General features: G+C 40.3%; 30 non-coding genes across 30 annotated transcripts; all 30 read left to right on the top strand.

Moving 5' to 3' along the window:
• Nucleotides 1-172: 172 nt before the first annotated feature.
• Nucleotides 173-289, top strand: LOC145221063 (U5 spliceosomal RNA). The gene has a single exon (XR_013858565.1). It is a non-coding gene; the product is annotated as a U5 spliceosomal RNA (small nuclear RNA).
• A 256-nt stretch (nt 290-545) lies between these two features.
• Nucleotides 546-687, top strand: LOC145221504 (U4 spliceosomal RNA). The gene has a single exon (XR_013858976.1). It is a non-coding gene; the product is annotated as a U4 spliceosomal RNA (small nuclear RNA).
• Nucleotides 688-862: 175 nt separating this feature from the next.
• Nucleotides 863-979, top strand: LOC145221062 (U5 spliceosomal RNA). The gene has a single exon (XR_013858564.1). It is a non-coding gene; the product is annotated as a U5 spliceosomal RNA (small nuclear RNA).
• A 255-nt stretch (nt 980-1234) lies between these two features.
• Nucleotides 1235-1376, top strand: LOC145221503 (U4 spliceosomal RNA). Its single transcript, XR_013858975.1, has one exon. It is a non-coding gene; the product is annotated as a U4 spliceosomal RNA (small nuclear RNA).
• Nucleotides 1377-1551: 175 nt separating this feature from the next.
• Nucleotides 1552-1668, top strand: LOC145221061 (U5 spliceosomal RNA). Its single transcript, XR_013858563.1, has one exon. It is a non-coding gene; the product is annotated as a U5 spliceosomal RNA (small nuclear RNA).
• Nucleotides 1669-1923: 255 nt separating this feature from the next.
• On the top strand, nt 1924-2065 carry LOC145221502 (U4 spliceosomal RNA). The gene has a single exon (XR_013858974.1). It is a non-coding gene; the product is annotated as a U4 spliceosomal RNA (small nuclear RNA).
• Nucleotides 2066-2240: 175 nt separating this feature from the next.
• LOC145221060 (U5 spliceosomal RNA) lies at nt 2241-2357 on the top strand. Its single transcript, XR_013858562.1, has one exon. It is a non-coding gene; the product is annotated as a U5 spliceosomal RNA (small nuclear RNA).
• Nucleotides 2358-2612: 255 nt separating this feature from the next.
• Nucleotides 2613-2754, top strand: LOC145221501 (U4 spliceosomal RNA). Its single transcript, XR_013858973.1, has one exon. It is a non-coding gene; the product is annotated as a U4 spliceosomal RNA (small nuclear RNA).
• A 175-nt stretch (nt 2755-2929) lies between these two features.
• Nucleotides 2930-3046, top strand: LOC145221059 (U5 spliceosomal RNA). The gene has a single exon (XR_013858561.1). It is a non-coding gene; the product is annotated as a U5 spliceosomal RNA (small nuclear RNA).
• Nucleotides 3047-3301: 255 nt separating this feature from the next.
• On the top strand, nt 3302-3443 carry LOC145221499 (U4 spliceosomal RNA). Its single transcript, XR_013858972.1, has one exon. It is a non-coding gene; the product is annotated as a U4 spliceosomal RNA (small nuclear RNA).
• Nucleotides 3444-3618: 175 nt separating this feature from the next.
• Nucleotides 3619-3735, top strand: LOC145221058 (U5 spliceosomal RNA). Its single transcript, XR_013858560.1, has one exon. It is a non-coding gene; the product is annotated as a U5 spliceosomal RNA (small nuclear RNA).
• A 254-nt stretch (nt 3736-3989) lies between these two features.
• Nucleotides 3990-4131, top strand: LOC145221498 (U4 spliceosomal RNA). The gene has a single exon (XR_013858971.1). It is a non-coding gene; the product is annotated as a U4 spliceosomal RNA (small nuclear RNA).
• A 175-nt stretch (nt 4132-4306) lies between these two features.
• LOC145221057 (U5 spliceosomal RNA) lies at nt 4307-4423 on the top strand. Its single transcript, XR_013858559.1, has one exon. It is a non-coding gene; the product is annotated as a U5 spliceosomal RNA (small nuclear RNA).
• A 255-nt stretch (nt 4424-4678) lies between these two features.
• LOC145221497 (U4 spliceosomal RNA) lies at nt 4679-4820 on the top strand. The gene has a single exon (XR_013858970.1). It is a non-coding gene; the product is annotated as a U4 spliceosomal RNA (small nuclear RNA).
• A 175-nt stretch (nt 4821-4995) lies between these two features.
• Nucleotides 4996-5112, top strand: LOC145221055 (U5 spliceosomal RNA). The gene has a single exon (XR_013858557.1). It is a non-coding gene; the product is annotated as a U5 spliceosomal RNA (small nuclear RNA).
• A 255-nt stretch (nt 5113-5367) lies between these two features.
• On the top strand, nt 5368-5509 carry LOC145221496 (U4 spliceosomal RNA). Its single transcript, XR_013858969.1, has one exon. It is a non-coding gene; the product is annotated as a U4 spliceosomal RNA (small nuclear RNA).
• Nucleotides 5510-5684: 175 nt separating this feature from the next.
• LOC145221054 (U5 spliceosomal RNA) lies at nt 5685-5801 on the top strand. The gene has a single exon (XR_013858556.1). It is a non-coding gene; the product is annotated as a U5 spliceosomal RNA (small nuclear RNA).
• Nucleotides 5802-6056: 255 nt separating this feature from the next.
• LOC145221494 (U4 spliceosomal RNA) lies at nt 6057-6198 on the top strand. The gene has a single exon (XR_013858967.1). It is a non-coding gene; the product is annotated as a U4 spliceosomal RNA (small nuclear RNA).
• Nucleotides 6199-6373: 175 nt separating this feature from the next.
• On the top strand, nt 6374-6490 carry LOC145221053 (U5 spliceosomal RNA). The gene has a single exon (XR_013858555.1). It is a non-coding gene; the product is annotated as a U5 spliceosomal RNA (small nuclear RNA).
• Nucleotides 6491-6745: 255 nt separating this feature from the next.
• On the top strand, nt 6746-6887 carry LOC145221493 (U4 spliceosomal RNA). The gene has a single exon (XR_013858966.1). It is a non-coding gene; the product is annotated as a U4 spliceosomal RNA (small nuclear RNA).
• A 175-nt stretch (nt 6888-7062) lies between these two features.
• On the top strand, nt 7063-7179 carry LOC145221052 (U5 spliceosomal RNA). The gene has a single exon (XR_013858554.1). It is a non-coding gene; the product is annotated as a U5 spliceosomal RNA (small nuclear RNA).
• Nucleotides 7180-7434: 255 nt separating this feature from the next.
• Nucleotides 7435-7576, top strand: LOC145221492 (U4 spliceosomal RNA). The gene has a single exon (XR_013858965.1). It is a non-coding gene; the product is annotated as a U4 spliceosomal RNA (small nuclear RNA).
• Nucleotides 7577-7751: 175 nt separating this feature from the next.
• On the top strand, nt 7752-7868 carry LOC145221051 (U5 spliceosomal RNA). The gene has a single exon (XR_013858553.1). It is a non-coding gene; the product is annotated as a U5 spliceosomal RNA (small nuclear RNA).
• Nucleotides 7869-8123: 255 nt separating this feature from the next.
• On the top strand, nt 8124-8265 carry LOC145221491 (U4 spliceosomal RNA). Its single transcript, XR_013858964.1, has one exon. It is a non-coding gene; the product is annotated as a U4 spliceosomal RNA (small nuclear RNA).
• Nucleotides 8266-8440: 175 nt separating this feature from the next.
• LOC145221050 (U5 spliceosomal RNA) lies at nt 8441-8557 on the top strand. The gene has a single exon (XR_013858552.1). It is a non-coding gene; the product is annotated as a U5 spliceosomal RNA (small nuclear RNA).
• Nucleotides 8558-8812: 255 nt separating this feature from the next.
• On the top strand, nt 8813-8954 carry LOC145221490 (U4 spliceosomal RNA). Its single transcript, XR_013858963.1, has one exon. It is a non-coding gene; the product is annotated as a U4 spliceosomal RNA (small nuclear RNA).
• A 175-nt stretch (nt 8955-9129) lies between these two features.
• Nucleotides 9130-9246, top strand: LOC145221049 (U5 spliceosomal RNA). The gene has a single exon (XR_013858551.1). It is a non-coding gene; the product is annotated as a U5 spliceosomal RNA (small nuclear RNA).
• A 255-nt stretch (nt 9247-9501) lies between these two features.
• On the top strand, nt 9502-9643 carry LOC145221489 (U4 spliceosomal RNA). The gene has a single exon (XR_013858962.1). It is a non-coding gene; the product is annotated as a U4 spliceosomal RNA (small nuclear RNA).
• Nucleotides 9644-9818: 175 nt separating this feature from the next.
• LOC145221048 (U5 spliceosomal RNA) lies at nt 9819-9935 on the top strand. The gene has a single exon (XR_013858550.1). It is a non-coding gene; the product is annotated as a U5 spliceosomal RNA (small nuclear RNA).
• Nucleotides 9936-10190: 255 nt separating this feature from the next.
• LOC145221551 (U4 spliceosomal RNA) lies at nt 10191-10332 on the top strand. The gene has a single exon (XR_013859019.1). It is a non-coding gene; the product is annotated as a U4 spliceosomal RNA (small nuclear RNA).
• Nucleotides 10333-10358: the final 26 nt, after the last annotated feature.

Genomic DNA, 10358 nt, shown 5'->3' with positions numbered 1-10358 from the left:
TGATTTCTTTTAGTATTTAATCTCCAGAAAGCGTGCGTGTGTCGACATGACAAATCGTGTGGCATTATTTAAGTATTGTACAAAGGACAATTTGCAAAAAATTTGAACCAAACACACCACAAACTGAAAGTCGGAATCTGTTTCTTTCGTTAATACTACCTATTCGTTCTGCAACTCTGATCTCACTTCAACATGAGCAAATCTTTCGCCTTTTACTAAAGATTTCCGTGGAGTGGGGTATTTTCAAGAGTCTTTGCTATTTGTTGAAACCACAACAACTGCTTGTGGTGAAATCGTCAATCAATCGATGTGCATGACCATTGTCAGTTATGGTTGGTGCGGTTAATCGGACAATTAATGAAACGCTTTCCGCATAGAAATGCTATATCTTAGCAACTCAGTGCCCTCTTTCATTTTTTTTTTGTGATCGTTATCATTTAAATACCGTGGCCATCGCAAACTGACACAGAAAGTCGTAGTCTCGATTTGCAACAAACATAAATGTTACAAGCGGGCACAAGAGTAAGGAACTAGATTCCAAAGGCAGCTTTGCGCAGAGGCGATATCGTAGCTGATGAGGATATTCCGAGGCGCGATTATTGCTAGTTGAAAACTAAACCCAATACCCCGCCCTGTTACCGCTTTGTACGGTTTTAACAGGGGCAATATATGGACGATTCTTGCAATCGCTGATTTCTTTTAGTATTTAATCTCCAGAAAGCGTGCGTGTGTCGACATGACAAATCGTGTGGCATTATTTAAGTATTGTACAAAGGACAATTTGCAAAAAATTTGAACCAAACACACCACAAACTGAAAGTCGGAATCTGTTTCTTTCGTTAATACTACCTATTCGTTCTGCAACTCTGATCTCACTTCAACATGAGCAAATCTTTCGCCTTTTACTAAAGATTTCCGTGGAGTGGGGTATTTTCAAGAGTCTTTGCTATTTGTTGAAACCACAACAACTGCTTGTGGTGAAATCGTCAATCAATCGATGTGCATGACCATTGTCAGTTATGGTTGGTGCGGTTAATCGGACAATTAATGAAACGCTTTCCGCATAGAAATGCTATATCTTAGCAACTCAGTGCCCTCTTTCATTTTTTTTTGTGATCGTTATCATTTAAATACCGTGGCCATCGCAAACTGACACAGAAAGTCGTAGTCTCGATTTGCAACAAACATAAATGTTACAAGCGGGCACAAGAGTAAGGAACTAGATTCCAAAGGCAGCTTTGCGCAGAGGCGATATCGTAGCTGATGAGGATATTCCGAGGCGCGATTATTGCTAGTTGAAAACTAAACCCAATACCCCGCCCTGTTACCGCTTTGTACGGTTTTAACAGGGGCAATATATGGACGATTCTTGCAATCGCTGATTTCTTTTAGTATTTAATCTCCAGAAAGCGTGCGTGTGTCGACATGACAAATCGTGTGGCATTATTTAAGTATTGTACAAAGGACAATTTGCAAAAAATTTGAACCAAACACACCACAAACTGAAAGTCGGAATCTGTTTCTTTCGTTAATACTACCTATTCGTTCTGCAACTCTGATCTCACTTCAACATGAGCAAATCTTTCGCCTTTTACTAAAGATTTCCGTGGAGTGGGGTATTTTCAAGAGTCTTTGCTATTTGTTGAAACCACAACAACTGCTTGTGGTGAAATCGTCAATCAATCGATGTGCATGACCATTGTCAGTTATGGTTGGTGCGGTTAATCGGACAATTAATGAAACGCTTTCCGCATAGAAATGCTATATCTTAGCAACTCAGTGCCCTCTTTCATTTTTTTTTGTGATCGTTATCATTTAAATACCGTGGCCATCGCAAACTGACACAGAAAGTCGTAGTCTCGATTTGCAACAAACATAAATGTTACAAGCGGGCACAAGAGTAAGGAACTAGATTCCAAAGGCAGCTTTGCGCAGAGGCGATATCGTAGCTGATGAGGATATTCCGAGGCGCGATTATTGCTAGTTGAAAACTAAACCCAATACCCCGCCCTGTTACCGCTTTGTACGGTTTTAACAGGGGCAATATATGGACGATTCTTGCAATCGCTGATTTCTTTTAGTATTTAATCTCCAGAAAGCGTGCGTGTGTCGACATGACAAATCGTGTGGCATTATTTAAGTATTGTACAAAGGACAATTTGCAAAAAATTTGAACCAAACACACCACAAACTGAAAGTCGGAATCTGTTTCTTTCGTTAATACTACCTATTCGTTCTGCAACTCTGATCTCACTTCAACATGAGCAAATCTTTCGCCTTTTACTAAAGATTTCCGTGGAGTGGGGTATTTTCAAGAGTCTTTGCTATTTGTTGAAACCACAACAACTGCTTGTGGTGAAATCGTCAATCAATCGATGTGCATGACCATTGTCAGTTATGGTTGGTGCGGTTAATCGGACAATTAATGAAACGCTTTCCGCATAGAAATGCTATATCTTAGCAACTCAGTGCCCTCTTTCATTTTTTTTTGTGATCGTTATCATTTAAATACCGTGGCCATCGCAAACTGACACAGAAAGTCGTAGTCTCGATTTGCAACAAACATAAATGTTACAAGCGGGCACAAGAGTAAGGAACTAGATTCCAAAGGCAGCTTTGCGCAGAGGCGATATCGTAGCTGATGAGGATATTCCGAGGCGCGATTATTGCTAGTTGAAAACTAAACCCAATACCCCGCCCTGTTACCGCTTTGTACGGTTTTAACAGGGGCAATATATGGACGATTCTTGCAATCGCTGATTTCTTTTAGTATTTAATCTCCAGAAAGCGTGCGTGTGTCGACATGACAAATCGTGTGGCATTATTTAAGTATTGTACAAAGGACAATTTGCAAAAAATTTGAACCAAACACACCACAAACTGAAAGTCGGAATCTGTTTCTTTCGTTAATACTACCTATTCGTTCTGCAACTCTGATCTCACTTCAACATGAGCAAATCTTTCGCCTTTTACTAAAGATTTCCGTGGAGTGGGGTATTTTCAAGAGTCTTTGCTATTTGTTGAAACCACAACAACTGCTTGTGGTGAAATCGTCAATCAATCGATGTGCATGACCATTGTCAGTTATGGTTGGTGCGGTTAATCGGACAATTAATGAAACGCTTTCCGCATAGAAATGCTATATCTTAGCAACTCAGTGCCCTCTTTCATTTTTTTTTGTGATCGTTATCATTTAAATACCGTGGCCATCGCAAACTGACACAGAAAGTCGTAGTCTCGATTTGCAACAAACATAAATGTTACAAGCGGGCACAAGAGTAAGGAACTAGATTCCAAAGGCAGCTTTGCGCAGAGGCGATATCGTAGCTGATGAGGATATTCCGAGGCGCGATTATTGCTAGTTGAAAACTAAACCCAATACCCCGCCCTGTTACCGCTTTGTACGGTTTTAACAGGGGCAATATATGGACGATTCTTGCAATCGCTGATTTCTTTTAGTATTTAATCTCCAGAAAGCGTGCGTGTGTCGACATGACAAATCGTGTGGCATTATTTAAGTATTGTACAAAGGACAATTTGCAAAAAATTTGAACCAAACACACCACAAACTGAAAGTCGGAATCTGTTTCTTTCGTTAATACTACCTATTCGTTCTGCAACTCTGATCTCACTTCAACATGAGCAAATCTTTCGCCTTTTACTAAAGATTTCCGTGGAGTGGGGTATTTTCAAGAGTCTTTGCTATTTGTTGAAACCACAACAACTGCTTGTGGTGAAATCGTCAATCAATCGATGTGCATGACCATTGTCAGTTATGGTTGGTGCGGTTAATCGGACAATTAATGAAACGCTTTCCGCATAGAAATGCTATATCTTAGCAACTCAGTGCCCTCTTTCATTTTTTTTGTGATCGTTATCATTTAAATACCGTGGCCATCGCAAACTGACACAGAAAGTCGTAGTCTCGATTTGCAACAAACATAAATGTTACAAGCGGGCACAAGAGTAAGGAACTAGATTCCAAAGGCAGCTTTGCGCAGAGGCGATATCGTAGCTGATGAGGATATTCCGAGGCGCGATTATTGCTAGTTGAAAACTAAACCCAATACCCCGCCCTGTTACCGCTTTGTACGGTTTTAACAGGGGCAATATATGGACGATTCTTGCAATCGCTGATTTCTTTTAGTATTTAATCTCCAGAAAGCGTGCGTGTGTCGACATGACAAATCGTGTGGCATTATTTAAGTATTGTACAAAGGACAATTTGCAAAAAATTTGAACCAAACACACCACAAACTGAAAGTCGGAATCTGTTTCTTTCGTTAATACTACCTATTCGTTCTGCAACTCTGATCTCACTTCAACATGAGCAAATCTTTCGCCTTTTACTAAAGATTTCCGTGGAGTGGGGTATTTTCAAGAGTCTTTGCTATTTGTTGAAACCACAACAACTGCTTGTGGTGAAATCGTCAATCAATCGATGTGCATGACCATTGTCAGTTATGGTTGGTGCGGTTAATCGGACAATTAATGAAACGCTTTCCGCATAGAAATGCTATATCTTAGCAACTCAGTGCCCTCTTTCATTTTTTTTTGTGATCGTTATCATTTAAATACCGTGGCCATCGCAAACTGACACAGAAAGTCGTAGTCTCGATTTGCAACAAACATAAATGTTACAAGCGGGCACAAGAGTAAGGAACTAGATTCCAAAGGCAGCTTTGCGCAGAGGCGATATCGTAGCTGATGAGGATATTCCGAGGCGCGATTATTGCTAGTTGAAAACTAAACCCAATACCCCGCCCTGTTACCGCTTTGTACGGTTTTAACAGGGGCAATATATGGACGATTCTTGCAATCGCTGATTTCTTTTAGTATTTAATCTCCAGAAAGCGTGCGTGTGTCGACATGACAAATCGTGTGGCATTATTTAAGTATTGTACAAAGGACAATTTGCAAAAAATTTGAACCAAACACACCACAAACTGAAAGTCGGAATCTGTTTCTTTCGTTAATACTACCTATTCGTTCTGCAACTCTGATCTCACTTCAACATGAGCAAATCTTTCGCCTTTTACTAAAGATTTCCGTGGAGTGGGGTATTTTCAAGAGTCTTTGCTATTTGTTGAAACCACAACAACTGCTTGTGGTGAAATCGTCAATCAATCGATGTGCATGACCATTGTCAGTTATGGTTGGTGCGGTTAATCGGACAATTAATGAAACGCTTTCCGCATAGAAATGCTATATCTTAGCAACTCAGTGCCCTCTTTCATTTTTTTTTGTGATCGTTATCATTTAAATACCGTGGCCATCGCAAACTGACACAGAAAGTCGTAGTCTCGATTTGCAACAAACATAAATGTTACAAGCGGGCACAAGAGTAAGGAACTAGATTCCAAAGGCAGCTTTGCGCAGAGGCGATATCGTAGCTGATGAGGATATTCCGAGGCGCGATTATTGCTAGTTGAAAACTAAACCCAATACCCCGCCCTGTTACCGCTTTGTACGGTTTTAACAGGGGCAATATATGGACGATTCTTGCAATCGCTGATTTCTTTTAGTATTTAATCTCCAGAAAGCGTGCGTGTGTCGACATGACAAATCGTGTGGCATTATTTAAGTATTGTACAAAGGACAATTTGCAAAAAATTTGAACCAAACACACCACAAACTGAAAGTCGGAATCTGTTTCTTTCGTTAATACTACCTATTCGTTCTGCAACTCTGATCTCACTTCAACATGAGCAAATCTTTCGCCTTTTACTAAAGATTTCCGTGGAGTGGGGTATTTTCAAGAGTCTTTGCTATTTGTTGAAACCACAACAACTGCTTGTGGTGAAATCGTCAATCAATCGATGTGCATGACCATTGTCAGTTATGGTTGGTGCGGTTAATCGGACAATTAATGAAACGCTTTCCGCATAGAAATGCTATATCTTAGCAACTCAGTGCCCTCTTTCATTTTTTTTTGTGATCGTTATCATTTAAATACCGTGGCCATCGCAAACTGACACAGAAAGTCGTAGTCTCGATTTGCAACAAACATAAATGTTACAAGCGGGCACAAGAGTAAGGAACTAGATTCCAAAGGCAGCTTTGCGCAGAGGCGATATCGTAGCTGATGAGGATATTCCGAGGCGCGATTATTGCTAGTTGAAAACTAAACCCAATACCCCGCCCTGTTACCGCTTTGTACGGTTTTAACAGGGGCAATATATGGACGATTCTTGCAATCGCTGATTTCTTTTAGTATTTAATCTCCAGAAAGCGTGCGTGTGTCGACATGACAAATCGTGTGGCATTATTTAAGTATTGTACAAAGGACAATTTGCAAAAAATTTGAACCAAACACACCACAAACTGAAAGTCGGAATCTGTTTCTTTCGTTAATACTACCTATTCGTTCTGCAACTCTGATCTCACTTCAACATGAGCAAATCTTTCGCCTTTTACTAAAGATTTCCGTGGAGTGGGGTATTTTCAAGAGTCTTTGCTATTTGTTGAAACCACAACAACTGCTTGTGGTGAAATCGTCAATCAATCGATGTGCATGACCATTGTCAGTTATGGTTGGTGCGGTTAATCGGACAATTAATGAAACGCTTTCCGCATAGAAATGCTATATCTTAGCAACTCAGTGCCCTCTTTCATTTTTTTTTGTGATCGTTATCATTTAAATACCGTGGCCATCGCAAACTGACACAGAAAGTCGTAGTCTCGATTTGCAACAAACATAAATGTTACAAGCGGGCACAAGAGTAAGGAACTAGATTCCAAAGGCAGCTTTGCGCAGAGGCGATATCGTAGCTGATGAGGATATTCCGAGGCGCGATTATTGCTAGTTGAAAACTAAACCCAATACCCCGCCCTGTTACCGCTTTGTACGGTTTTAACAGGGGCAATATATGGACGATTCTTGCAATCGCTGATTTCTTTTAGTATTTAATCTCCAGAAAGCGTGCGTGTGTCGACATGACAAATCGTGTGGCATTATTTAAGTATTGTACAAAGGACAATTTGCAAAAAATTTGAACCAAACACACCACAAACTGAAAGTCGGAATCTGTTTCTTTCGTTAATACTACCTATTCGTTCTGCAACTCTGATCTCACTTCAACATGAGCAAATCTTTCGCCTTTTACTAAAGATTTCCGTGGAGTGGGGTATTTTCAAGAGTCTTTGCTATTTGTTGAAACCACAACAACTGCTTGTGGTGAAATCGTCAATCAATCGATGTGCATGACCATTGTCAGTTATGGTTGGTGCGGTTAATCGGACAATTAATGAAACGCTTTCCGCATAGAAATGCTATATCTTAGCAACTCAGTGCCCTCTTTCATTTTTTTTTGTGATCGTTATCATTTAAATACCGTGGCCATCGCAAACTGACACAGAAAGTCGTAGTCTCGATTTGCAACAAACATAAATGTTACAAGCGGGCACAAGAGTAAGGAACTAGATTCCAAAGGCAGCTTTGCGCAGAGGCGATATCGTAGCTGATGAGGATATTCCGAGGCGCGATTATTGCTAGTTGAAAACTAAACCCAATACCCCGCCCTGTTACCGCTTTGTACGGTTTTAACAGGGGCAATATATGGACGATTCTTGCAATCGCTGATTTCTTTTAGTATTTAATCTCCAGAAAGCGTGCGTGTGTCGACATGACAAATCGTGTGGCATTATTTAAGTATTGTACAAAGGACAATTTGCAAAAAATTTGAACCAAACACACCACAAACTGAAAGTCGGAATCTGTTTCTTTCGTTAATACTACCTATTCGTTCTGCAACTCTGATCTCACTTCAACATGAGCAAATCTTTCGCCTTTTACTAAAGATTTCCGTGGAGTGGGGTATTTTCAAGAGTCTTTGCTATTTGTTGAAACCACAACAACTGCTTGTGGTGAAATCGTCAATCAATCGATGTGCATGACCATTGTCAGTTATGGTTGGTGCGGTTAATCGGACAATTAATGAAACGCTTTCCGCATAGAAATGCTATATCTTAGCAACTCAGTGCCCTCTTTCATTTTTTTTTGTGATCGTTATCATTTAAATACCGTGGCCATCGCAAACTGACACAGAAAGTCGTAGTCTCGATTTGCAACAAACATAAATGTTACAAGCGGGCACAAGAGTAAGGAACTAGATTCCAAAGGCAGCTTTGCGCAGAGGCGATATCGTAGCTGATGAGGATATTCCGAGGCGCGATTATTGCTAGTTGAAAACTAAACCCAATACCCCGCCCTGTTACCGCTTTGTACGGTTTTAACAGGGGCAATATATGGACGATTCTTGCAATCGCTGATTTCTTTTAGTATTTAATCTCCAGAAAGCGTGCGTGTGTCGACATGACAAATCGTGTGGCATTATTTAAGTATTGTACAAAGGACAATTTGCAAAAAATTTGAACCAAACACACCACAAACTGAAAGTCGGAATCTGTTTCTTTCGTTAATACTACCTATTCGTTCTGCAACTCTGATCTCACTTCAACATGAGCAAATCTTTCGCCTTTTACTAAAGATTTCCGTGGAGTGGGGTATTTTCAAGAGTCTTTGCTATTTGTTGAAACCACAACAACTGCTTGTGGTGAAATCGTCAATCAATCGATGTGCATGACCATTGTCAGTTATGGTTGGTGCGGTTAATCGGACAATTAATGAAACGCTTTCCGCATAGAAATGCTATATCTTAGCAACTCAGTGCCCTCTTTCATTTTTTTTTGTGATCGTTATCATTTAAATACCGTGGCCATCGCAAACTGACACAGAAAGTCGTAGTCTCGATTTGCAACAAACATAAATGTTACAAGCGGGCACAAGAGTAAGGAACTAGATTCCAAAGGCAGCTTTGCGCAGAGGCGATATCGTAGCTGATGAGGATATTCCGAGGCGCGATTATTGCTAGTTGAAAACTAAACCCAATACCCCGCCCTGTTACCGCTTTGTACGGTTTTAACAGGGGCAATATATGGACGATTCTTGCAATCGCTGATTTCTTTTAGTATTTAATCTCCAGAAAGCGTGCGTGTGTCGACATGACAAATCGTGTGGCATTATTTAAGTATTGTACAAAGGACAATTTGCAAAAAATTTGAACCAAACACACCACAAACTGAAAGTCGGAATCTGTTTCTTTCGTTAATACTACCTATTCGTTCTGCAACTCTGATCTCACTTCAACATGAGCAAATCTTTCGCCTTTTACTAAAGATTTCCGTGGAGTGGGGTATTTTCAAGAGTCTTTGCTATTTGTTGAAACCACAACAACTGCTTGTGGTGAAATCGTCAATCAATCGATGTGCATGACCATTGTCAGTTATGGTTGGTGCGGTTAATCGGACAATTAATGAAACGCTTTCCGCATAGAAATGCTATATCTTAGCAACTCAGTGCCCTCTTTCATTTTTTTTTGTGATCGTTATCATTTAAATACCGTGGGCATCGCAAACTGACACAGAAAGTCGTAGTCTCGATTTGCAACAAACATAAATGTTACAAGCGGGCACAAGAGTAAGGAACTAGATTCCAAAGGCAGCTTTGCGCAGAGGCGATATCGTAGCTGATGAGGATATTCCGAGGCGCGATTATTGCTAGTTGAAAACTAAACCCAATACCCCGCCCTGTTACCGCTTTGTACGGTTTTAACAGGGGCAATATATGGACGATTCTTGCAATCGCTGATTTCTTTTAGTATTTAATCTCCAGAAAGCGTGCGTGTGTCGACATGACAAATCGTGTGGCATTATTTAAGTATTGTACAAAGGACAATTTGCAAAAAATTTGAACCAAACACACCACAAACTGAAAGTCGGAATCTGTTTCTTTCGTTAATACTACCTATTCGTTCTGCAACTCTGATCTCACTTCAACATGAGCAAATCTTTCGCCTTTTACTAAAGATTTCCGTGGAGTGGGGTATTTTCAAGAGTCTTTGCTATTTGTTGAAACCACAACAACTGCTTGTGGTGAAATCGTCAATCAATCGATGTGCATGACCATTGTCAGTTATGGTTGGTGCGGTTAATCGGACAATTAATGAAACGCTTTCCGCATAGAAATGCTATATCTTAGCAACTCAGTGCCCTCTTTCATTTTTTTTTGTGATCGTTATCATTTAAATACCGTGGGCATCGCAAACTGACACAGAAAGTCGTAGTCTCGATTTGCAACAAACATAAATGTTACAAGCGGGCACAAGAGTAAGGAACTAGATTCCAAAGGCAGCTTTGCGCAGAGGCGATATCGTAGCTGATGAGGATATTCCGAGGCGCGATTATTGCTAGTTGAAAACTAAACCCAATATCCCGCCCTGTTACCGCTTTGTACGGTTTTAACAGGGGCAATATATGGACGATTCTTGCAATCGCTGATTTCTTTTAGTATTTAATCT

Source organism: Phallusia mammillata, chromosome 3 (genome assembly GCF_965637545.1).
Source record: "Phallusia mammillata chromosome 3, kaPhaMamm4.hap1.1, whole genome shotgun sequence".
Taxonomy (NCBI): Eukaryota; Metazoa; Chordata; class Ascidiacea; order Phlebobranchia; family Ascidiidae; genus Phallusia; species Phallusia mammillata.
The sequence above is the reverse complement of the archived record's forward strand: the minus strand, read 5'-3'. Positions and strand labels throughout refer to the sequence as shown.